This window comes from Oryctolagus cuniculus, chromosome 2, assembly GCF_051225735.1.
Source record: "Oryctolagus cuniculus isolate XC-2025 breed Fujian yellow rabbit chromosome 2, ASM5122573v1, whole genome shotgun sequence".
Lineage (NCBI taxonomy): Eukaryota > Metazoa > Chordata > Mammalia > Lagomorpha > Leporidae > Oryctolagus > Oryctolagus cuniculus.
This window is the reverse complement of record NC_142868.1, coordinates 188,875,274-188,902,356: the sequence shown is the minus strand read 5'-3', so window position 1 is coordinate 188,902,356 and position 27,083 is coordinate 188,875,274.

Below are 27,083 nucleotides of genomic sequence, written 5' to 3'. Positions count from 1 at the left end.
GGTGCCCCGACTGGGACTAGAACCCGGTGTACCAGCGCCACAAGGTGGAGGATTAGCCTAGTGAGCCGCAGCGCCGGCAAACTTACCTTTTAATTTCATCTCTGCGTACTTTATTATTTTTTTTTATCATTACTTTTTTTTTAATTTATTTAATGAATATAAGTTTCCAAAGTACGAATAATGGATTACAATGGCTTCCCCTCATACCGTCCCTCCCACCCACAACCCTCCCCTTTCCCACTCCCTCTCCCCTTCCATTCACATCAAGATTCATTTTCGATTATCTTAATATACAGAAGATCAGCTTAGTATACATTAAGTAAGGATTTCAACAGTTTGCTCCCACACAGAAACATAAAGTGAAAAATAATAGATGATTTTTTTTTAATGATGATGAAATCAGATCAGACCTATTGTCATGTTTAATCCCAGTGAGAGTCAAGTTGGGAGTTGATAGTTTCTTTTTTTTTTTTTTTTTTTTTTTTTTTACAGAGGATCAGTTTAGTATGCATTAAGTAAAGATTTCAACAGTTTGCACCCCCATAGAAACACAAAGTGAAATATACTGTTTGAGTACTCGTTATAGCATTAAATTTCAATGCACAGCACATTAAGGACAGAGATCCTACATGAGGAGTAAGTGCACAGTGACTCCTGTTGTTGACTTTACCAATTGACACTCCTGTCTATGGCATCAGTAATCTCCCTATGCTCCAGTCATAAGTTTCCAAGGCTATGGAAGCCCTCTGAGTTCTCCGATTCTTATCTTGTTTAGACAAGGTCATAGTCAAAGTGGAGGTTCTCTCCTCCCTTCAGAGAAAGGTACCTCCTTCTTTGAAGACCTGTTCTTTCCACTGAGATCTCACTCACAGAGATCTTTTGGCAGAGTGTCTTGGCTTTCCATGCCTGAAATACTCTCATGGGCTTTTCTGCCAGATCCGAATGCCTTTAGGGCTTATTCTGAGGCCAGAGTGCTATTTAGGACATCTGCCATTCTATGAGTCTGCTGAGTATCTCACTTCCCATGTTGGATCACTCTCCCCTTTATTTATTCTTTGGTTAGTGTTAGCAGGTACTAGACTTGCTTATGTGCTCCCTTTGACTCTTAGTCCTTTCATTATGATCAATTGTGAACTGAAATTGATCACTTGGACTAGTGAGATGGCATTGGTACATGCCACCTTGATGGGATTAAATTGGAGTACCCTGGTATGTTTCTAACTCTACCATTTGGGGCAAGTCAGCTTGAGCATGTCCCAAATTATACATCTCTTCCCTCTCTCATTCCCACTCTTATGTTTAACAGGGATCACAAACCCACAGCCAACATCCTATTGAATGGGGAAAAGTTGGAAGCATTTCCACTGAGATCTTGGACCAGACAGGGATGTCCACTCTCACCACTGCTATTCAATATAGTTCTGGAGGTTCTAGCCAGAGCTATTAGGCAAGAAAAAGAAATTAAAGGGATACAAATTGGGAAGGAAGAACTCAAACTATCCCTCTTTGCAGATGACATGATTCTTTATTTAGGGGACCCAAAGAACTCTACTAAGAGACTATTGGAACTCATAGAAGAGTTTGGCAAAGTAGCAGGGTATAAAATCAATGCACAAAAATCAACAGCCTTTGTATACACAGACAATGCCATGGCTGAGGAAGAACTTCTAAGATCAATCCCATTCACAATAGCTACAAAAACAATCAAATACCTTGGAATAAACTTAACCAAGGACGTTAAAGATCTCTACGATGAAAATTACAAAACCTTAAAGAAAGAAATAGAAGAGGATACCAAGAAATGGAAAAATCTTCCATGCTCATGGATTGGAAGAATCAATATCATCAAAATGTCCATTCTCCCAAAAGTAATTTATAAATTCAATGCAATACCAATCAAGATACCGAAGACCTTCTTCTCAGATCTGGAAAAATTGGTGCTGAAATTTATATGGAGGCACAAGAGACCTCGAATAACTAAAGCAATCTTGTACAACAAAAACAAAGCCGGAGGCATCACAATACCAGATTTCAGGACATACTACAGGGCAGTTGTAATCAAAACAGCATGGTACTGGTACAGAAACAGATGGATAGACCAATGGAACAGAATTGAAACACCAGAAATCAACCCAAACATCTACAGCCAACTTATATTCGATCAAGGATCTAAAACTAATTCCTGGAGCAAGGACAGTCTATTCAATAAATGGTGCTGGGAAAATTGGATTTCCACCTGCAGAATCATGAAGCAAGACCCCTACCTTACACCTTACACAAAAATCCACTCAACATGGATTAAAGACCTAAATCTACGACCTGACACCATCAAGTTACTAGAGAACATTGGAGAAACCCTTCAAGATATTGGCACAGGCAAAGAGTTTCTGGAAAAGACCCGGGAGGCACAGGCAGTCAAAGCCAAAATTAACTATTGGGATTGCATCAAATTGAGAAGTTTCTGTACTGCAAAAGAAACAGTCAGGAGAGTGAAGAGACAACCGACAGAATGGGAAAAAATATTTGCAAACTATGCAACAGATAAAGGGTTAATAACCAGAATCTACAAGGAGATCAAGAAACTCCACAAAAACAAAACCAACAACCCAATTAGCAGATGGGCCAAGGACCTCAATAGACATTTTTCAAAAGAGGAAATCCAAATGGCCAACAGGCACATGAAAAAATGTTCAAGGTCATTAGCAATCAGGGAAATGCAAATCAAAACCACATTGAGGTTTCACCTCACCCCGGTTAGAATGGCTCACATTCAGAAATCCACCAACAACAGATGCTGGCGAGGATGTGGGGAAAAAGGGACACTAACCCACTGTTGGTGGGAATGCAAGCTGGTCAAGCCACTATGGAAGTCAGTCTGGAGATCCCTCAGGAACCTGAAGATAACCCTACCGTTCGACCCAGCCATCCCACTCCTTGGAATTTACCCAAAGGAATTTAAATTGGCAAACAAAAAAGCAGTCTGCAGCCTAATGTTTATTGCAGCACAATTCACAATAGCTAAGACCTGGAACCAACCTAAATGCCCATCAACGGTAGACTGGATAAAGAAATTATGGGATATGTACTCTTTAGAATACTATACCGCAGTAAGAAACAACGAAATCCAGTCATTTGCAACAAAATGGAGGAATCTGGAACACATCATGCTGAGTGAAATAAGCCAGTCCCAAAGGGACAAATACCATATGTTCTCCCTGATTGGTGACAACTGACTGAACACCAAAAAGGAAACCTGTTGAAGTGGAATGGACACTATGGGAAACGGTGACTTGATCAGCATAGCCCTGACTGTTAATGAACAACTTAATACATTATCCCTCTTAGTAGTTTCTTTGTCTGTTCTACTTAATATGACTGGTTTAATTCTGTAATTAATTCACAGTTATTCTTAAGTGTTGAAATTTAACTGAAATGTGATCTCTGCGTACTTTAAAAATTCCTTCATACATAGGCACTGTGTGGAGGACGAAGCACAGTCTGACTGGAATGAAGGATGCATTGTAGGGGGTGTAGAAAGGGACGGCTGGGTCATCATCAGTAGAATTTATTCCCAGACAGCTAAGTTGACTACAACTCACATTCTAAGGTAAGACCTTGTGCTTATGGTATAGAATGCTCTAATGCAATCTTAGAATATGTCATAGAATACAGCCTGATGACAACAATGCAGGGTTTGCATCCTATCCTGCTTTGTTCCATCTCTGCAAACCCCCATTCCATAGTCGATTCTGGTATGGGCTTCTGTATAGTGTGCATATGTTTTAGGGAAACTGGAGATAGCCTGAGTACATGATAAGGATTCACTCTGGGTGAAAAGATCAGACAACAAGTCAAACTTCAAAAGACACCTGACTTAATTTCATCCCTGTTTGAGAGAAGACAGCCTTGGACAATGCATTAATTCCTCCTGCATGAAGGTCCAGAAGCTTCCCATTTGGTTTCAAGACATGGTGTCTCTTGAATCATGTACTCCAGGGATTGTTCTTTACACTGGGGAGTGGTAGTAGATTGTGGATGGAGACCTGACTCTATTCTGCTGCCTGTTCCTCTATAAAGAAGCCTGGAAGGGTGCTATGCTATTCATATAAATCAATCATTGTGCTCTGGTACCCATTAAGGTAATTGTGCTTGGAGTCATTAACCTGGGCTTTTGCCCTGGCTTGACTAAGACCTAGATTTGTGACCTTGGGCCAGTTACTTAATCTGTTTGAACTCCAGTTTTATCACTTGTAAAATGATTTAGTTCTGCTTGATTTCCAAGTTTTCTTCTAGCTCTAGTTTTTGTTGTTTTACAAGGACACTTGGGTTATATAATTTGTGCAACACGAAGAGTAGGAGAGCAGCTGAAGTATCAAATTTCATCTTGACTTTTTAAACAAACATACTTTTAGCTGATATTATTTAAATGAGATCTGAAATGGCAAACTTGTCAAACCATTCTTTCAAGCATAATTCTCATATTAAGTCTTTAATCCTATAAAAAAGTCCAAATTTTTTATAAACAAGTAGCTAATAGGAATGTCAGGTTTAGTTAAGCTTTGTAAGTAGTATCCTGATCAATCAGCTTTATTATGAATTTCTTATCAAAATCATGTATTTTCAGTAAATTTCACTGTGGATAGTTGGCTGGTTTTATATAATTGTGAGATTACTTTGCTCCATCTTGGAAGTAGCTGAACATTAAAAGAGAGAAACAGTACCATGAACATTTTACCTTCAAATATAGATACCTTTGATTTTAAGAAGGAGAATGTAAAAACTTCGCAAAACAGTAGTATAATGCAGCATAATGCAATATAAAAAAGAACGCCCACATGTTTAATGCCCCACAAATGGAACTTCAGAAAACCACAGTAGCTCTTAAATGGTGCATTGTAAGAATAAAAACATGACCCAATCCTGAAAGCATTCCTTCTGGGTGGCTACATGTTGCCTTTTAGGCTTTACTTTTCTCAGGAGTACATCAGATCTTGCACAACCTTTTATAGAGTGAGGATTAAATTGTTCCATTATGCTTAGGAAAATATGGAGAAGGGGGTAAGTGTTTCAGCAACTTTCTAAGCTAATTGAATCAGTAAGGCAGAGGCCAAGCGAGGAAGAAGTTCTAATTTTGGTCCACTCCTTTGGGTGATATTACTAGAGGCTAATATATAAAGTGTGGCTTAAAATGCCAGTTTGCTTAATTGTCCTCCTGATCAACTGAGTTTCTTGAAGATAGAGATGTTGTTATGATATAGATATAGCTATGGATATAGATAGATGATACATACTTCAAAAAGTTCATGGAAAATAGAATTAAAAGATGTTTATTTTTGTGCCAAAAATTTTAGTTTCATGCATAGTTTTTTCATAATGCTTGCTTTCAATGAATTTTTAGAAAACTTGTCATATGCCAAGATTCTGAATCTTTTTTTTTTACATGAACTTATCTTTCAATTTCATTTTTCCAGGTATTTTTTGTGGTACCCTCATATATATTTCTGTCTGTGGTCCCCAGTACACACCTGGAACACAGTGGGTCACGAATAGTTATTTATAGACTTTAAAAGAGAAGAAAAAGCGTCTTAATAATAACATTAATAAATGAAAAATAGACTAACCAAAGATTTCAAGACTAAATAATAAGAAGGTTTAGATTTGTGAATTGAAAGACTCCTTACTGCTTGTAAGCTTCCTTGTTGCATTCTGCTTAAAATGCATTCACATTTATTATGTGCTTGTTTTTGTACTGGGATGAAGTTTTGTCAATCTGGTATTTTTACATTTCAGGAAGGATAGAAATAGATCCCAGAAATTAAGCACAAATTTTCACAAGTTTCATTCTTTGGTTTGCAATGTAGGAGAGGGCACTGTCTCTTTAGATACTGCATTTCAACCCATTACACACATACAACTTTTTACTATCCTTCTACTGACTGCTATCAAGTTGACATTTTCATATAAGCTTTCTGATAATCTTCTTGCGGATGTGCAGTTTGATGTGGTATAGTCAGACAGTATTGGAAATCATTGAATTTGATATGCTGAAGAGTAGAATGTCAGCTCACAAATCAGAGTATATTTTCATGTGTGTGTGTGTGTGTCTTTACTCATTCACGTTAATACTAGAAATACACAAAGTTAAAGAAAATTAAGGAAAAAGAGTTGTATTCTTCTCCTCTAGACAATGGTTTGTAACATCAAAGTAAAGTCACAGAGACTGGTGAAAATATTTAGCAATCAGTTTTCTCTCTCTGCTTTTATGTATGTTGCTGGTTTATAACTTGTATCTTGACTTGGGTGTGTGTTTTAAACACAGATTTCACACTTTGGATGGAGACTACAATCTCATTTTGGAGTGGAGAATTCCTAAGATAACTTGGCTTTGTAGAAAACAAATGAAGTTGCTCAAATGGTTGACAATTAATCCCAAGTACTTTAATTGTCATCTAAAAATATAAAGAATAAAGTGTACCATCTCCTTTTTATCTTTTTCTTTTGGCTTTGTTTTAGTGAGAATAATTTCCTTATCAATTCTGCAGACATAATGCTAGCTTGTATCTTACTATCAGTTTTAGTATATTTACTGAAGTTAAAACCATCTACACTGAGTAAGAGAGGGGAGCTTTCCTGGCATTAAACCCAAACAGGATCTAAGTAAAATTTACAATAAATCTACTTGATTATTGCATTATTTAAATGCTCTTAATAATAGAAATTGTTATTAATGTGTCTTTTTATATTTTGTGCTATACAGAGTACAACCCAAAATGGAACAAAATGGAGTCCATTCAATTGAATGTGCTGCTGCTTTTTCCCTAGCTGTGACAGAGGTCACAGTTAAGGAAATTTCTTTAATTCTTACATTCTTTAGGACAATCTATATATAATTATATAATTAATTTCAGTGAAGATTATATAGAAATGCATTAAATTCAATATATTTTAGATTATTTAACTTTTTGAGCTCAGGAAAATTTGAAATCATTATATAACAGTGGAGAAATTACTTTACAAACTTTTAAACTGAAAATGTCCCTGATTTAGAGCAACAACAACAAAAAGAAATTATTATGTGCCACCTAATGAGTACTGCTAAAAGAGTTATGTGTGGATTACTACAAGGAATGGGGAATGACTGGGCTACTAGGCATTAACTGCCTTCAACGGAGACATAATCTGTTCCCTCCTTAAAGCATCTTTTCATCCACAAGTAATAACCTTTTGGTGCATCTTTCTGGACCCTATATCATTCCTCTTATACCTCTTGTTTGTTTCTGTGGTCATCTCCTCAAGCAATCTCTGAGATCGTTAAAGTCAAGTTTTGTTTGATCTTGTATCTCCAGATAATCATATTTTCTCTTGCAAATATGTACAATTACAATGTGTCAATTAAAAATTTTTTTGAAGTTAAAAAAAAATAAGATGTGTGGTGTTGACACAAAATGCTTACAAGTAATCCCATACTTTGGGCCAATGGGTTGTTTCCACATTCTCCTATTTTCAGACATATAATACCAGATGAATATTTTTTCATAAAATAATTTTTGGGGAGGACGTTCAATTAATTGATTGAGACAATGCTTTGGATGCATACCTCCCTTATTCAAGTGGCTGAGTTCCAAGTTCCAACTCTACTCCTGATTCCAGGTTCTTGTTAATATGTCAGCAGATGATGGCTTAAGTGCTTGGGTTCCTGACACACATGTAGCAGACCTGGATTGAGTTCCCTCCTACTGGGTCCAGCCTGGTCAGCTCCAGTTGTTGCAGGCATTTGGGAAGTGAATCTGACATGGGAGATCTTCCTTTCTGTGTCCCTCTCTGTCTCTGTCTTTCTTCTTTCAAATAAAAATAAATAACTAAATATAAATCTTAAAAAGCTTTGTTTGCTTTAAACAATTTTCAATCTATAGTAATAATAAACATATATACTGTGTTTTAGTTACATTGATAAGTATTTTTACATGTGTTATTTTAATTAATGTTCAAAATAACTCTTAGAGCTGATACTATCCCCATTTTACAAATGAGGAAACTAATGTTCAGAGAAGTTAATAGCTCATCTAGGGCCACACAGCAAATAAACCCAAAACTATTTGAAACCAAAGCTTAAGTCCTTATTAATTATGGCATGTTTTTACTTATTTTCTTGTAGTGGGATTAATGCATCAATGTTAAGAGTATCTGTAAGATCATGAAATAGTGATTGCTCTATAGGGGAAGGAACATGAAATGTTGCTGCACTGTCAAAGCGTTGCATCAGGAACTTCCTTAACACTTGACACATGTGCCTTCCTGTGTCTTCCTAAGGAAAGCACCGTGCTGAGTTGGAAGAAAATACCATGGCCTCTTAGCATTCTAGGCCATCCTTGCCTCAACTTGTTCTAACACTTTTCCTTGAAAGGAAGTACATTGGACAAAAAGGGGATCACTGTTAGGTAGCATTGAGGGCACCAGAGGGGCCAAGGGCATCTCACTTTTGAAACAGTGTAGTTGTGATGGAGACTTGGTCTTTGCACTGATAACCCTTTGCATATCTGTGACTCCTCTAATAAGCTGTGGGGTTACTTGTGCCAGTCATGGACACAACTTTGGAATAGAAATATCAAAGTGTCTGAAGCCAGAAAGCAAAGAAAGAACTATTGGCTAGGGCAAGGTAATTATTCAGTGAAGACCTTCCAGCATTTATCATGGTTTATCTCCATCTGGCCTGTATCTGGCTCTGTCTGAGAAAGATGGGCCAAAGATCTCTATAAGTGCTTTACATTTTCCCAAATCTCCCCCCAAATATGGCACATAGAATATAGCATCCATGAGGCACAGAAGGGTGTTAACCATGCAGTAAGAACAAGCATCCTTGTCTTGGTCTAAAAGAAGGAGTAACATCAGTCCTGTTTCAGCATCATAGAGTAGCTTGTATGTTCTGAAGTAACATTGATTTTCTGTACAGGGGTTCCAGTTACTTTATCTATAAAATGAAGAGAATGGGCTAAGAAAATACACTATATTTCTTTCTCACTTTTGGATTGATACAATGGAATGTTTTACAATAATGTCTAGGAGCTGGTGGCTCTCTTTTAGATAGCAGTATATCCAAATTATGGCTCGGCAGCTTCAAGGGGGTGTGGCTTTGTGCATATTAATGTCCTTTTCTGAACCTCAGTTTCAAGTTCAATGAAATGGAGCCAATAATGCCCTTCTTGTTTGGTTGTGGAAAGGATTGATTTGGAAATATGCAAAAGCTCAGGGTACAGCATACAGCCACTGCCCAGGAAATGAGGACATGATATGCCATCTGGAAGTCTATTTGTCCCAAGAATTGACTAAAAAGTTACATCAGATATATCACTGATAGTATGCCCCCTGGTCTAGGTATTGATTTCCAAGGGCTGCAAATATAATGTAGCACCAAAGAAACTTACATTTCCAGAGACTGCAAGTCTGAATTCTAGATTTTGGCAGGGTTGGTTCTGTCTGAAAGCTCTGAGATACGGTCTGTTCCATGGCCCTCTCACTGTGTCTAGGGATTGCTGAGAATCCTGGGCATTGCTTGGCTTAAAGTTATGTCGCTAATTCTACTTCTGTCTTCACAAAGCCATCTTCCATCTGTGTGTATGTCTGAGTCCCTGTGTCTTCACATGATCTTAAAGGGGTTCCAGTGATTGAATATAGGGCCCACCTACTATCATCTCATATTAACTTGAATATATTTCAAAAGCAATTATTTTTAAATAAGGTCACAAGCTGAAGTAGTGGGGATTAGGACTTAAATGTTTGTTTTTCTGAAAATGTTATTCCACTCAACAACAATCAATAGAAAACCAAAGAAATATAAAGCAGTGAAGTTTATTACTTCTGATAGTAATGATTATGGCTTATGCAAATGCAGAATGTGAATGAGTGACTTGATCAGGTCACCCAGATCGCTCTATAAGCCATTTGTTATGGAGATCAATAGAAAAGATTTTTGGATATTCTCAAAATCCTACATCATGAAAGTCATCTTGAATTTTCAAATTTCGGAGTCTATTCTGTGTTCCCCGAAGATTCTTGACTTATATAGAAATTTTGATTTTATCTGTCTATGTGGAGGGTAACTGTTAAGAACAGTTAAATTATTCTATATTTCTAGGGAACTTGAAAATGAAACATTTTCAGAATGGCCACTAATCCTGCGTCCATTAGGTCCTGGAGCAAGGAATCCTAAACGATCATTTTTCTGGTCCCAGTGACCTGGCTCTGGTGTAGGCTCTCATGACATCTAATAACTGATTCCCTGCACTGCTGTCCTGCTGATAAGAGATCATCCATGGGCTGCATGACAGATGCTGGCACCTGCACCATTCCTTTCTGAACCACTTAGTGGGAATCCCTGGACTTTAAATCCAGTACTATCTTGCCTTCAGCTGCCATTTCCCCACTAGTGTGAATTTTCGGGGAGTAGTTCTCAAAGCCCCTAAGATATACAGTTTCTAAAAGGATGCCAAAGGACTGGGACATTTGGGAAAGGCTCTGGGCTAAGAAAAACATCTTTCCTAAGAATCTCCAAGTTTTCTTCCTCCCAAAACACATGAGTTAACGATCCCATGTGTGAGTTGCTGGGCCAGCAGATGATAATGTCTGACAAGCTATCTTCGATTTATTTTCTCTTGTGTCCAATACACTTGGCAAGTAATATTTTGTTATTTAGTAAATTGGAACCTACTGATGGATGTTTAAGTTGCCAAATACCTACTGTTTTCTCCTCTCATAAACCTATCTGAAATGTTGTCTACACATGAAGCTTCCAGGGTCAATATTCTTTCAAGGTCAAGGCAAGGCACTGAAACTGTGTTATTTCTGTACCGATTGTCATAACTCTGGCTGGTCTCCTCTATTCATGTATGAAACCCCTAAGCTTATTCCAAGTTCTTCCCTTCATGTTTCAGACAATTCAACGTGGAAGCCTACAGACGTACAAGAATGTAGGATTAATTTTAAACAAAAGAATAGTATACACTGAGGAAATATCAGGAGAGAGAAGGAAAGAAAGGGAAAAAGCAAAAAGCCAAAATATAAAATGACCCTCAAAACAACAGCAACAACAGAAACTCATCAACAAGGTTTGAGCCATCCAGAGAAAGAAGAGAGAGAGGGATAGAGTGAAATACATAGTGGAAGAAAGAGGAAGTGAAGGAGAGAAAAAGAGAGAATGAGAGAAGACAGGAAGAGAACAGAAGAGGAGAGGAGAGAGAAGGGGAGGAGAGGGGAGGGGAGGAGAGGGGAGGAGTGGGGAGGGGAGGGGAGGAGAGGAGAGAAAGGAATGAAAAAGAAAAGTGAAAGAAAAGAAAGAAAAAATAGAGAAAAGAAAAAAGGAAGGGAAAGGAAGTGAAGGGAAGGATACAATGATAAGATAAGACATTGGAAGCAAGGAAGAAGACAGTACCTTAAAATGCAAGCCTAACATTAGCAAGAAACAGCTTTAGATTCAAGGTTTTGTACAGCGAATGCTAAAAGGGAAATATGATAACTGCAAAACCTACATTGGTCCTAACATAAAATCATACCATTGGCTAACAACATTGAAAAATAGTAAGGTAAGGCAAGGAGTTTTTAATTAAATGACCACCTCTACCTTGGCTTTCAATTGCCATAACTTCAAGTCCATGGGAAGGAGTGAAGCGAGTGCTTCGCTGAGGCGCTGGGCACTCTGTGTAGAGCTGTGACCCCTAGCTCTGCTGCTTGGAGGCCCAGTGGTGAGTCTGGAGGTCCAAGCTGTGAGCCCAAGTGCTTCTGTCACTTATGTGTTCTGTGACACCAGGCGAGCTTCCTCATCCCTTGTTGAAGAAAAGTGTCCTGCATACATACAAGGATTTTATTATTTATTAGTTGTTATAACAAAATTATTACAAGCCCATCATAGTGCTCAGCACTATTTTGCACTTTATGCAACATTGTTAACATTTTATTCGATTCAGTTAATTTGGTGTATTAAATTTTTCATGGAAAAGCTTAAAACATTTTAAATGGCCAAAGGCTTGTATTTTCTGTTTTTCAGATCACATTTTCTGCTGACAAATGTTAAAAAAAATGCAAGGAGGAGGGAATCCACTGCAGTGGCTCCTCCAAAGTACTGCGTAAGGGAAGAAAAAAAAAGGAAAACCAAAAACTTATAACAACACCTGCTATTTGGCAGAATTTGACCTGACCCCTTTCTCCTTTTCTTGTTATTATAAACATCAAGCTCTTTAAGTGAGAGCTGTTTAAAGGATGGAAGACTCTGAGTGCGCCTTCCTAGAACCCAGATGCACGGGGGGACGGGCGGGCTTTTTGATCTTATTTTATGAGCATCTGATAAATTGCCTCTGGCACCTGGCAACTGAAATTTCACTATCTGAAAACTAACCCTCATGTCAAACAATGTGGCCAGCCTCAGCTTCTCCTGTGAGGCCCCGTGTGGCTGGACAGAGGATCCTGTCCACTTCCTGGATGGCGCACAGAGATTTACATACTTTTAATTTCAGAGGGAAGAAAGGATTATTGGAGGCTTTCTGTGCTATGCAAAAATGTGTTTTTTGAAGGATTTCATCATAGCTCTCAATCTAGGATTTTTGAACAAGTCAAATAAAGGTTTCAGCACACTGCCTCGCTTGAATAGAGTGCTCGTAATAGGATATAGGATAAAGATTTGCAGCTCAGGGTCACGCGCCTCCCTCATGAGGCTCGGGCTGTGTGTTGATACAGTGAGAATGCAGGTGGTCTTTTTCTAGAGACAGGGGCCTATAAACAAAGCCATCAGCTGAGACTATTATCACCTTTCCTTTAACATCTTATCCAGCAGCAAGATTAACAAAACCACAGGAAAGAGCTCTTTTTTTCCTCTCTATTAATAGAGTTCCAAATATGTAGATCTTTTACCTTTCATGAAGAAAGAACAAGAGTGAGAATGATGCCAACACTCTCATATTGTGTAGCCTCTTAAATGGAAAGCAATGAGAGCAATGATAAACAAAATGCAAAGGACCAATGCTAGCAGAGGGGGTGTCCTCTGATGGGGGTATGGAAACACAGGCTCAGTGGTGGAATGTGTTTATGTATGCATTGTATAGCCACTTGTTACTCTTTCTACCTCTTTTGCTGGTCTCTAAACTCATCTGTTTAGAAATAATTGTTACCCAGGGAAGACAACATGTTCCCTGTTGTTCACTTCTCTCAAATTCAGTGATGGTTGTTCTTTTAAAGTTCCCCTGGGTTGCTCTTTTAATGTGCTTTCTGGGTTCCCTTAAAGAGTCCTAAGACAGTTAGCTGGAGAGATTGCAGTTTGGATGGCTGAAGTTTTATTTACAGAAACAATTTTAAAATTAGTAAGAGATTCTACATTAGGTATGTTTATCTGAAATACAATGACTCTGTCTAAGCCAATCACACACATTTATTTATTATTTACTTAGCAAATAAAATGTATTATGTGCCACTCTGAGACTATGGAGGTAAGTGGGAGGTAAACATCTTGTCCTCAAGGAATTCATAGGCTCATGTGAGAGATAAGTATGTAGAACAATTAAAATGTAATTTTCATCATTGCTTTCTAAAGCCCCTGTTTGAGAAGAATGTAGCTGCAATGGGGCAGAGGGGAAATTTAAGGTAGTAGACAGTCTTCAGGTAGGCAAGGCAGTTAAGGCTCTTCAGGTAAAAGGATTATCCTGTTTTATCAAGTTTTCAAAGAACACAGGAGATGGGAGAGAAGGAACCAGGTTGGGTTATTGGGTGACAGCATATCTACAGAGAGGCACAGATTCACTGAGTGTCAAGTGAAATGCAGAGATTTATAAAGCATAATACAGGAGCTTTAAGAATATAATGGGGTACACATTTGGTTCAATGATGAAGTTACTACTTGGGATGCCTGCATCACGTATCAGGGTATGTGGGTTGAAGTCCCAGCTTAGCTTCCACTTCCAGTTTCCTGTTGCACACCAAATAAGGCTTCAGGTGAACGCTCAAGTACTTGAGTCCCTGACTCCATATGGGAAATCTAGATTGAGTTCAAGCTAAGGCCTTCAGCCTGGGTCAGCCTAGGCTATTTTTGGGAATTTGGGGAATGAACCAGCAGATGGAAAATATCTCTGTCTGTCTCTGTCTTTGTCTCTCTGCCTTTAAATAAAAAATTAAAAATAACATTTAATTTTTAAAAAGTGTTTTATTTGAAAAGCAGAGTGACAGGGGTGAGAGGCGGAGGAAAATCTTCTATCAGGTAGTTGCCTCCCCAGAGGTCTGCAATAGCCAGAGCTGGCTGAAGCCAGGAGTTAAGAACTCCTCTGGGTTTCTGACCTGAGTGGTAGGAGCTCAGATACTTTAGCCGTCTACCACTGCTTTCACAGACACATTAGCAAGGAGATGACTTGGAAGTGGAGCATCCAAGACTCAAACTGGAACTCTGATATGGGATGCGGGTGTAGCAAGCAGTGGCTTAGCCTGCTGTGCCACAATGCTGGCCCCTATAAGTTAGTTAAGTTAGTTATTTTTTTTTGTCTTTTTTTTTTTTGACAGGCAGAGTTAGACAGTGAGAGAGAGAGAGAGAGAGAGAGAGAGAGAGAGAGAAAGGTCTTCCTTCCGTTGGTTTACCCCCCAAATGGCTGCTACGACTGGCGCACTGCGCTGATCCGAAGAAGGAGCCAAGTACTTCCTCCTGGTCTTCCATGCGGGTGCAGGGCCCAAGTGCTTGGGCCATCCTCCACTGCTTACTGGGCCACAGCAGAGAGCTGGACTGGAAGAGGAGCAACCGGGACAGAATCCGGTGCCCCGACCGGGACTAGAACCCGGTGCCCCGACTGGGACTAGAACCCAGGGTGCCGGTGCTGCAAGCGGAGGATTAGCCTAGTGAGCTGCGGTGCCAGCCTATGAGTTAGTTTTGACATAGAATTTATTCTGCTTCCAATGTACACCCAGCCTTGCAGAGTCCTTAGACTGGCCATGCGGATCTTCCTGTGAAGTCTTGTCAATTCTAAGAGTTAGATCACTGCTCAGTGTTTTCAGCAGCATCTCTGTTCAACATTTTCAATTTGTCAGGGTATTGTTATAAAAATATGTTATTAGGCCAAATTCCAGGAAGAAATAAAGGTTTGGGGTTACAGTCAGAAATCCAATAATGAACAGGCATGCTAAAGCTTGGGATTTGAGGTTCGTTTTACTTATTACTAATACACAGGTAGTGATAGATGCAATGGAAAGTTGGTGAACTGCAGATCTAGTATCCAGTGGTCCTGCCCTGGTTCTGCCATTAAAATGCTTTATGGCTAGGCCGGCGCCACGGCTCACTAGGCTAATCCTCCGCCTTACGGCGCCGGCACACCGGGTTCTAGTCCCAGTCGGGGCGCCAGATTCTGTCCCGGTTGCCCCTCTTCCAGGCCAGCTCTCTGCTCTAGCCCAGGAGTGCAGTGGAGAATGGTCCAAGTCCTTGGGCCCTGCACCCCATGGGAGACCAGGATAAGTACCTGGCTCCTGCCATCGGATCAGCGCGGTGCGCCAGCCGCAGCACGCCAGCAGTGGCGGCCATTGGAGGGTGAACCAACGGTAAAAGGAAGACCTTTCTCTCTGTCTCTCTCTCTCATTGTCCACTCTGCCTGTCAAAAAAAAAATGCTTTATGGCTGCATTTTTAGAGTTTCTTAGTTACCCCTGAACCTGTTTTCTCATTTTGTATTTCTCCCCTGAAAGACTTACTATCACTGCAATAGTTCACATATGTGTTTACCACTAGAGTCTAAAGTCCCCAAGTGCAAGTTTTCTCTATTGCCTATCAAATTAACCTCCCACTTTGCACAGTGCTGAACTCAAATTTGTTCAATGAATGGAGTAATGAGTGTTGAGCATACAGAGATCCTATTTAGTTGTCATTCATTTCTATTTATTTTTAAAAATGATTAATTGTGCTGCATATCTGGATTTCCTTCTTATAAAGAGGTAGCAAAGAATGTTGTGTTAAAAAGCAAGGGTTCTAATGCTGCCTTGCCTGGGTTGGGATCCAGTATTTTGGGCCAATAAATTCACCTCCACATACTTCATTTTCCTTGCATATGAAGTATGGATGATTGTGGCACTTTTATCAGGGGATATCATGAGCAATAATTGATGCATAACTTGTTAAGTGCTCGAAGCAGTGTCTGACCCATATGATTGCCAATAAATGTCTACTTTTATTTCTAATGGTTCTCCTGAGTGTTATTTAGCTTATCAAATATATTATTTTAACAAATGTTAATTATTCTCAAATATTTCTATTTTTTATCTTGGACTATGTCCACAAGATTTAAAAATTCCTTTGATTATTGTGACCTAAAACATTTTATATCTGTGCCACTTCTGGGCTGTGAGATATTAAAGATACCACTAACTTCTCTGTATTCAACATGATGAAATGACTTACCCAAAATCTCCCGGCCAGTCAATGTTGAATTCAAGCTAGATTCCAGGTCATCTGTTCCCAAACTAGCCCAAGGCAGAGGAATCAGTTTCATGTTTCCTAGGGATGCTGCCGGTGCTGTCACCTGACCATTTCAAACAAGTTTTCCTTTCAAACAGTACATTATTTGAGCACATATTTGTCAAGCATCAACACTTGATCATTTTATGGGACTACAGAGTTAAATAGAAATTGCCCCTCATCTTTAAGAAGGTTTTAGGTGATTGTTGGGTGGCAAGTGAGGGTGAAAGAGACAGATTGAAGAGTCAACCAGCTGTAATATTGTGCAAGTACTTCTGGAACACATTGGAAGAAAGAGTCAATATGTTTTTAATCTTTAATGAAAGACTTCCTTTCTTCAGTTTTTTGGAGCCTTATAGTTTAGGACAATGGATGTTTCCAAAGCTTCAGGTTTTTGCTTGACTTATGACTTAATGTTTCTCCCACCTTCCTTCCCTCCTTCTTCCTTCTGTCCCTCCTCCCTTCCTTCTTTCCTTCCTCCCTTCTCTCTTTTTTTTCTTTATCCCTTCTTCCTACTCTTCCTCTTCCCTTCTTTTTCCTTCTGATACAACATTATCCTATATAGAACATAGACTGAAACATTCCATTTTCTTGTCTAGAGACCCTGATCGTGTGTCAGGAGAGTGAACTCTCTCCATGGGGCTGTAAGGAGTTTGGACATCCAGATTCAGAAGGAGGTCTCTGAAGCTATTTGAGATGACTCTTTGGGCTCTTAAGAATCTCCTTGCAGACTCTTACCATGAGAGATCGTAAATCAGGGGTTGGGGAACACTTTTTGTCCCACATGTACTGCCAGTAGACAAGCCAATGGTGCACTCTGCAGTAAGCCTCAGATCATCCCAGTACTGAAACCACTAAATCCTGGCTTCCTCTAAATATAATTTAAGTTAACTTATTAAAATCAAAATGTGAGGACTATTTCCTCATTAATTATTACTCTCAAGCACTGAAAGCCAAATGGAATTTTAATGTACTGAGCAAATTGGCTCTATTTGTCAACACACACACACATACCACTTGAGTTGTTTTTTATGAGGATGAAGCAAACTCATTAAAAACATTAATTCTTCGTTGTATATCAATAACTGATAAATATAATACAAAAACTGGACCTTAACAAGTTAAGATCCCTATGATACATGTGGGGTGCTCCTGAATATATGACAGGTTTTAGAAAGATAAGAGATCCACATAGTTAGTTGTTTCTACTGGCATTTAGAGTGTTGACAAGGAACTGCAATTTAACAGCTATGTTTTCCATGTTTATAGAAAAGAGGAATGCTTGTAAAAGTAAGTATGGGTTTGGGAAATAATAGGCTTAAAAAGAATAAAATTATGGCACCCGGCCCTCCCTCTGGCTTTTTTCCCTCTGTCTCTGTGGGTCAGAAGAATTGAAGCTGTCAGGAGTAAGCACTTTCTTCTTGTGCTGAGTGGAAATAGCGTGCTGCTTCTTTTTCATATGGTGCGTCCTCTCTGTTGTTGATACTTAAACTGGATCTTGAACCTCAGAGTGCTGCAGAAGTATTTCCTGAACAAATGGAATGTCTAGAAATTCTACTGACATGAGGGCTCCTTAGCTGGGTGACATGGAATTTAGGCATTGTTGGCTTAAGTCATACAATACATTATTTTTAAACTTCACCCCCTGGAGGAGTAGTTAGGCAAAACAAACAAATAGACCAAAAAATAAAAATAAAAACTGTAATAGCAAAGGCAGAGGCTAAGAGTACTATCAACTCTTAATCATTCAAGGGAGGAGTGGGACAAGATCTTACACACCCAGAGAGGATGTGGTGAGTGTCTGTGTGTATTGTGAATCTGTATACTAGATAGGTGCAAAAGTGCATGGCATGGAATATGTACAGACAGTTTGGTATGGGCAGGAAAAAATTGAGGATCTAGCACTCTAGATGGCAGCTTTCCTTTAGAAACCAGAAGCACAAACATCTGCAAAGTGTCAGGGAATGGAGACATTTGGATGTGTCTGGTTTTGATATCATTGAAGGACCCATGAAGTAAAGTAAGTGAGGGGATCTGAATGTGGCTCCCTCTGCTTTACAGATAAGCTGAGATTGGAGGATGAGATGATGCAGTCTAGCTATGTTAGTGGGGTGGGAGGTGGTGTTGATGAGAGGTAGTTGAAAAATTGTTCCACTTTAATTGTTTTATTGTCTACTGTATAATATCAGGATTTGTGGGAGAGAAGAGCTATAGATAACACAAGTGACATAACATAACCCATGTGCCTGTGAAGCCCCTGTCAAAAGATACAAGATGCTTCTTTGGGCATACCACATTACATTTGGCAAGAATCTCTCTTAGAGTGTCTGGAAAAATATATAGAAAGGCCCTGTATGTCCTTTAACACAGGCCTACAGAGAGCAACTTACAATGGTATAACGAACAGCAATATCTAGAAGAAAAAAAAAAGTTCAGTCCTTTTAGTATTTTAAGATTATTCATGGCCACTAAAGAGGCAGATATTTTCTTAGTTTTAAAAGGCCTTAAAATTTTTTTTGTATTTACATAAGGGTAAAAATTTCATGTATTTCGTATACACAGTTAACAGCATAATGATACTTCCTACCCTACCCTCCCTCTCTTCCTCTCTCCCTCAGTCCCAGCTCACTCCTCCTTCTTTTCTTATTTTTCTTTTTAATTTTTTAGAAGACATAGTTTCAATTTTCTTTATAATCACAAGCTTAACACTCCATTAAATAAAAATCCCAACAAGTAGTAAGTTGAAAAGCCAGTGTTCCTCAAGAGTGTAGACAATGGCTATAAACAATCATCAAATCTCAAAATGTAAATTTCATTCATCTATGTTACGTTTTCTTATTTTGTACTTTAGTGACCACAAACCAGGGAGAACATACGATATTTGTCTTTTTAAGACTTGCTTATTTCACTAAGCAAATATCCAGTTACATCAATTTTGCTGTTTTGTTGTTTCTTTTTATGGCAGAGTAGTATTCCATAGTGTATATATCCCAGTTTCTTTATCCAGTAATCAGTTGATGGGCATATGGGTTTTTTTTTCCATATCTTAGCAACTGTGAGTTTAGCTGCTATAAACATGAGGATACAAATAACTATTTCATATACTTATTTCATTTCTATTGAATAAATTCCCATGAATGGAATGGCTGGGTCATATGGTGGTCAGATTTCTGAAAAATCTCTATCCTATCTTCTATAATGGTTGTATTAATTTACATTTCCTCCAAGAGCATATTAGGGTACCTTTGCCCTGCATGCTCACAAGTATTTGTGATTCTTTTCTTTTTGAATGAAAAGCATTCTAAGTGGGGTGATATGAAACCTCACTGTGGCTTTTATTTGCATTCCCCTGTTGGCTAGTGATCCTGAGCATCCTTTCATGTATTAGTTGGCCTTTTGTATTCCATCCTTTGAAAAATGCCTGTTCATATTCTTAGCCCATTTCTTAACTGGATTGCTTGTTTTATTGAGTTTCTTGAGTTTCTTATATATCCTGGATATTAATCCTTTATTCAATATATAGTTTTCAAATATGTTCTTCCATTCTATCAGTTGCCTCTGTGTTAAGTTTTTCCTTTTCTATGCAGAAGCCTCTTAGCTTGATGTAATCACATTTGTCTATTTTTCCTTTCTTTGCCTGTGCTTCTGGGGTCTTAACCAAGAAGTCTTTACCTAGGCCAATGTCTTGCAGTGTTTCTCCTATGTTTTCCTCTAATAATTTGATGGTTTCAGGTTTTATATTTAGATCTCTGATCCACTGTGAGCTGATTTTTGTATAGGGTATAAGGTAGGGGTCTTGTTTCATACTTATGCACACAAGATTTCCCAACACTATTTATTGAAGAGACTGTGTTTCTCCAAGGAATGTTTTAGCTCATTTGTTAAAGATTAGTTAATTGCGAATGCATGGATTAATTTCTGGAGTCTCCAGTCTGCTCCATTTGTCTACCCTTGTGCCAGTAACAGGTTCTTTTGATTATAACTTCCCTGTAATACTTCCTGAAATCAGGTAGTGTGATGCCTCCAGCTTTATTTTTATTTCTAGGATTATTTTAGTTATACAGGATCTCTTTTGATTCCATATGAATTTTAGGGTCATTTTTTTTTTTTTTTAGATCTGAACCCTTCTGGTATTTTGATTGAGATTACATTGACTCTGTAAATCGCTTTGGGTAGTTGGACATTTTGGTGATATTAATTCTTCCAATTCCATGAATGTGGCAGATTTTTCCATTTTTTTGTGTCTTCTATCTCATTCCTCAATGTTTTATAATTTTCATTGTTGAGATCTTTCACATCCTTGATTAGCTTTTTCCTAAGGTGTTTAAATTTTTTTGTAGCTATTGTGAATGGAATTGATTTTAATGGTTCTTTCTCAGCCATGGAATACAATTGGAATACACAAGGATGTTGATTTTTGTGTGTTGACTTTATATACTGTAACTTTAATAAATTCTCTTATGAGTTCCAACATGCTTAGTGGAGTCTTTTGGTTCTCCTATGTATAGGATCATGCCATCTGCAAACAGGAATAATTTGACTTCCTCCTTTCCTATTTGAATCCCTTTTATTTCTTGTGTGTGTGTGTGTGTGTGTGTGTGTAATAGCTCTGACTAAAACTTCCAGAACTAGATTGAATAACAATGGTGAGAATAGGCATCCTTGTCTGGTAACAGATTTAAATGGAAATGCTTCCAGCTTTTCCTCATTCAATATAATGATAGCTGTGAGTTTGTCATATATTGCCTTGATTGTATTCAGGTATAACTTTCAATACTCAATTTATTTAAAGTTTTTATTATGAAAGGATGTTGTATTTTATCAAGTGTTTTTTCTGCATCTACTGAGATAATATATGGTTTTTATTCTTCAATTTGTTACTGTGGTATATCACATTGATTTGAATATGTTGAACCATCCCTTCATACCAGGGATAAATCCTGCTTGGTCTAGGGGAATGATCTTTCTGATGTGTTGTTAGATTAGATTAGGTAGTATTTTGTTGAAGAATTTTGCATCTGTGCTCATCATTGATATTGGTGTGTGTTTCTCTTTCTTTTTTTTTTTAATTTTTTTTTTTTATTTTTTGACAGGCAGAGTGGACAGTGAGAGAGAGAGACAGAGAAAGGTCTTCCTTTGCCGTTGGTTCACCCTCCAATGGCCACCTCAGCCAGCGCACTGCGGCCGGCGCACTGTGCTGATCCGATGGCAGCAGCCAGGTACTTATCCTGGTCTCCCATGGGGTGCAGGGCCCAAGGACTTGGGCCATCCTCCACTGCACTTCCTGGCCACAGCAGAGAGCTGGCCTGAAAGAGGAGCAACCGGGACAGAATCTGGAGCCCCGACCGGGACTAGAACCCGGTGTGGCAGCGCCGCAAGGCGGAGGATTAACCTAGTGAGCCACGGCGCCGGCCTATGTGTTTCTCTTCCTTATATCTTTTTCTGTTTTTTTTTTTTTTTTTTTTTTTTTTTTTGAATTAAGGTGATGTTGACCTCATAGAAGGAGTTTGTGAGGATTCCCGCTCTTTCAGTTGTTTTGAATAGTTTGAGAGTTGTAATTCGTCCTTCCTTGGACATTTGGTAGAATTTAGCAGTGAAACCATCAGGCCCTGGGCTTTTCTTTCTTGGGAGGGTCTTTGTTATTGAGTCAATCTCCATATTGGTTATTGGTCTATTTAGGTTTTCTATGTCTTCATGACTCAATTTTGGTAAAGTATATGTGTCCAGAAATCTGCCCATTTCTTCTAGATTTTCCAATTTGTTGGCATATAGCTGTTTGTAATAATTTCTGATGATTCTCTTTATTTCTGTGGTTTTCATTGTAGCATCTCCTTTTTAATCTCTGATTTTATTAATTTGGGTTCTATCTTTTTTTTTGCTTGTTGGGCCAAAGATGTACCAGTTTTTGTTTTTTTTTTTTTTAATTTTTTGACAGGCAGAGTGGACAGTGAGAGAGAGAGACAGAGAGAAAGGTCTTCCTTTGCTGTTGGTTCACCCTCCAATGGCTGCCGCGGCCAGCGCACTGCCACTGGCGCACCGCGCTGATCCGATAGCAGGAGCCAGGTACTTATCCTGGTCTCCCATGGGGTGCAGGGCCCTAGGACTTGGGCCATCCTCCACTGCACTCCCTGGCCACAGCAGAGAGCTGGCCTGGAAGAGGGGCAACCAGGACAGAATCTGGCCCTCGACCCGGACTAGAACCTGGTGTGGCAGCGCCGCAAGGCGGAGGATTAGCCTAGTGAGCTGCAGTGCCGTCCATTTTTGTTTATTTTTAAAAAACTGGCTCTTTATTTCAATGATAATTTCTATCAAATTTTTGGCTTTAGTCTTGTTTATTTCTTCTATAATTTTAGTCATTTCTTTCTCTAATTAATTTTGCATATGGTTTTTCTTGTCTTTTTAGATTCTTGAAATACATTATTATATCATTTTTTGATGTATTTATAGTTTCTTAATGCAAGAACTAATTAATATAAATTTTATTGTTAACACTGATTTTTTTTGTATCCAATAAGTTTTGATATGTTGTGTTGCCATCTTCTTTTCTCTGATTTTTTGATTTCTCTGTAATTTGCTTTATGACCCAGTGTTCATTCAGGATCATGTTGTTCAGTTTCCATGAGTTAGAATGTTTTCTAGAGTATTTGTAATATCCAGCTTCATTTTTACAATGTTAGCTTTTTTTTTTTTTTTTGACAGGCAGCGTTAGACAGTGAGAGAGAGAGAGAGAAAGGTCTTCCTTCCCTTGGTTCACCCCCAAAATGGCCACCATGGGCAGCACGCTGCAGCTGGCACACTGCGCCAATCCGTAGCCAGGAGCCAGGTGCTTCCTCCTGGTCTCCCATGCGAGTGCAGGGCTCAAGCACTTGGGCATCCTCCACTGCCCTCCCGAGCCACAGCAGAGAGCTGGACTGGAAAAAGATCAACTGGGACAGAATCCAGCACCCCAATTGGGACTAGAACCTGGGGTGCCAGTGCCACAGGCAGAGGATTATCCAAGTGAGCCATGGCACTGACCAATTTTATTTTTCAAAAAAAAATTTTTGAGACTTGTTTTATGGCCTAGGATATGGTCTATCCTAGAGAAAGTTCTATGTTCTGATAAAAACAATGTGTATTCTGTAGCTGTGGAATGAAATATTTTTTAGATATCATTTAGGCTCATTTGGTCCATAGTGTATATTAACTCTGTTGTTTGTTGAATTTTGTCTAGTTTATCTGTCCATTGATGAAAGCAGGGTGTTGATGTCCCTCATTATTATTGTATGGACCCTATGTTTCCTTTTAGATCTATTAATACTTGTTTTAAATATCCAGTTACCCCAGAATCAGGCGTATATACATTTACTATAGTCATATCTTCCTGTTGTATTGATCCCTTAATCATTACATAATACCCGTATTTGTCTCTTTTAACAGTTTTTATCTGAAAGTTTATTTTTTCTGATGTTAGGATGGCTACTCATGCTCATTTTTTATTTCCATAAGCATGGAATATATTTTTCAATTTTTCACTTTCAATCTGTGTGTATCTGTTGATGAGGTATGTTTCTTGTAGGCATCAAACAAATGGGTCTTGTTTTTAATCCATTCAGCTAGTCAGTATCTTTTATTTGGAGATTTCATTCCATTTACATTCAAGGTTATTATAGATAATGGCTTCCTCCTGCCATTTTTCCATAATGAAAAATTTGGGCATATTTGTTCATGTAGTTTGGTCATTGAGGAGTGGTCCCAGTCATCAGAAAGACCTAGAATAGCTTTCTGTCACAGTTATTAACAGATGAGCAGTAAAACTGACTTTCATCTCTGAGTCTGTTTTCTTACTTATAATATGAAGTTCATATTCCTATCATATAGTGCTGTTAGGAGGTTTAAAGGAAATAATGAGAGAAAAAGCTTAAATAATTTCTTGAAAAGTAGCCAATAGACTTTCATAATTTAATAATAAATTATCCAATATAAGATAGCAAGTGACAGTTTCATCATCAGTTTAATGATGGATATTTTTGGTGGTGTAGATGAAACATGTTATTTTTATTTTTTCAAACTAAGCAACACATTAATTAATCCATCTGGTACACATTCTTTTCCTCTTGAGTTTCAGCCTCCCTCTTTGAGGCTGATTGTGCATATATGCAGGCTGAAGTTTTTTCCTGGATCCATTTTGGCCCACAGGGACTGGAGAGCACCATGGTGATGCTCCCATCTCTTGACTCCTGGTTGTTATCTTGACGGCACCTTTGCGACTGACAGTAAGGTTTTACATTTCTCAAAGATCAAGCTCCCTTTCTCTTCCCCATTAGTTGAATTACTCCTCCTGGGAAGTCCAGTGATTTCTTTTGAGACAAGCCAGAAGCCTACTGACAAATTTCTAATGCTTGAGTGGCAGTGCATTGTGTCTGGGAGGATATAGAAGAGTCTGGTAGTCAGTCTGGCTGTCTGTCATCATCACTTGAACCCTAACTGACACTGGGTCAGTGCTCTTATTCTGTTTGAACAATCTTTGTTAATTTGAAGGGATCTGGAATTTTACTGACAGTAATTTAGTTGACTGACAAGTGACAAGCAATCTGGTTAAATTAAAATAAAACATGTCGTCAGGGTCGTTTCTTATTACAACCTTGCAGCTAAGTAACAGTTGGTGTTACAGCTCAAATCTGATGGCATGTGATGATACCAATGAAATGGTTAACAAGAGGTGACTATGGATGAACAGATCCATTGTGGTTGAGCTCTGTTCTCAGAGAAGTAAGCAGTGAAATCTATTTCACAATCACCATTTTACTTCACTATGGACAAGTTATCATTTGTCAATTAAATGGTTTTAAGCATAGTGGGAGTCTGGCCCAGCAGTTAAGACAAGGGTCAGGACATCCGTCCCACGCCTGTGCTCAGTTCTCAGTTCTCACTCTCTATCCCATATTCCTGCTTTGCAGAGCATGGGAGGTAGCTTGTGGTGACTCACATAGTTGGACTCAAGTTGTTGGGTCCTGCCACCAATGAAGGAGACCTGTATAGAGCTCCTAGCTTCAGCTCCTTGGCTGTTTCATTCATTTTGTTACTGCACTAGCACATGGGAGCACTCTCCTCCTCTTTCACCCTCTCCCTTTCAAATAATTGAAAAAAATAAAAATGAATAAATTTTAAAAAGAAAATGAAAAAATTAAAGGGTGTCTTCTAAATAGAAAATTTTAAGAAAACACTAATCTATTGTATCTGCTAGAAAGTTCCAATTATTGCATGTGACACCTATTAAAACATTCATTCTCCATAAAAGTCACTTGGAGATCAATCTATCTCTCTCTCTCTCTCTCTCTATCCATCCATCCATTCATTCCTCTCTGCTTCTGAGTTGTCTTCTGTACTTGTTTCTTCTTTGTAACACTTGTGGTTAGCATCCTTCTGGAGGCAGGTCTCTTATCGTCTTTGAATAATTTGAGCTTTGGGGTCAGCATTTTTGCATAGCCAGTAAAGCTGCTGCCTGCAGTGCTGTCATTCTAATATGGGCTTGGGTTTGAGGCCTGGCTGCTCTACTTCCGATCCAGATCCCTACTAATGGCTGAGAAAAGCAGCAGAAGATGCCCCAATTGCTTGGGCACCTGCACCCCCATGGCAGATCTGGATGAAACTCCTGGCTTCAGCCTGGCCCAGTGCTGGTCATTGTAGCCATCTGAGGAGGAAACCAACAGATGGAAGTTCTCTCTCTCTCTCTCTCTCTCTCTCTCTCTCTCAATCTTCTTCTCTGTAACTCTCTTTCAAAGTGAATAAATAAATATTATAAAAAATAATGTGAGCTTTAGCAACAGTGCATACCATTGGTGTAGGCTCAAGAATGACTTTGCAAGCAGATTGTGGCTTAAATATTCTCTTGAACACAAGCTCCAGCATCATAACATTACCTGAGTGAGTCTCAGAAGTAACAATTTTGTTAAATGATAGTAGGTTTGCTTGAAAAAAACAAATCTATTTCCTTTTGTAAAAGTTTATTTTATTTATTGGAAGATAGAGTTAAAGAGAGAAGTAGAGTCAGAGAAAGAGAGGTCTTCCATCCGTTGGTTCACTCCCCAAATGGCTGCAATGGCTGGAGTGGAGCCAATCTGAAGCCAGGAGCCAGAAGCTTCTTCCAGACTCCCACGTGGGTGCAGGGTAGCAAGGACTTGGGCCGTCCTCCGCGGCTTTCACAGGCACATTAGCAAGGGGCTGGATTGGAAGTGGATTAACTGGGACTTGAACTGGCACCCATATGGGATGCTGGCACTGTAGGCCAGGGCTTTAACCTGCTGCACCATAGTGCCACCCCAATCTTTTTATTTTAGTGCAGCATCTTTTACTTGCCTCTTGCAAGACTGACTACTTTTTTGGGCCATCAAAAGTCAGATTTGATTCCAATTTGTATTTACATGCTATTCTTTCAATATATGTCATCTCTGAGTAAATGTAGTTTATTATTAAATAGGAAACTGCAGATATGTGTCCTTTATTCCCAAAAAAACAGGGGCTTTGCATACAACAAGGTAGATTTTGTTATTTTAAAGATTCGTTTTATTTCTTTATTTTAAAGGTGGAGTGATTGGTGGAAGTGGGAGAGGAGAGAGAGAGAGAGAGAGAGAGAGAGAGAGA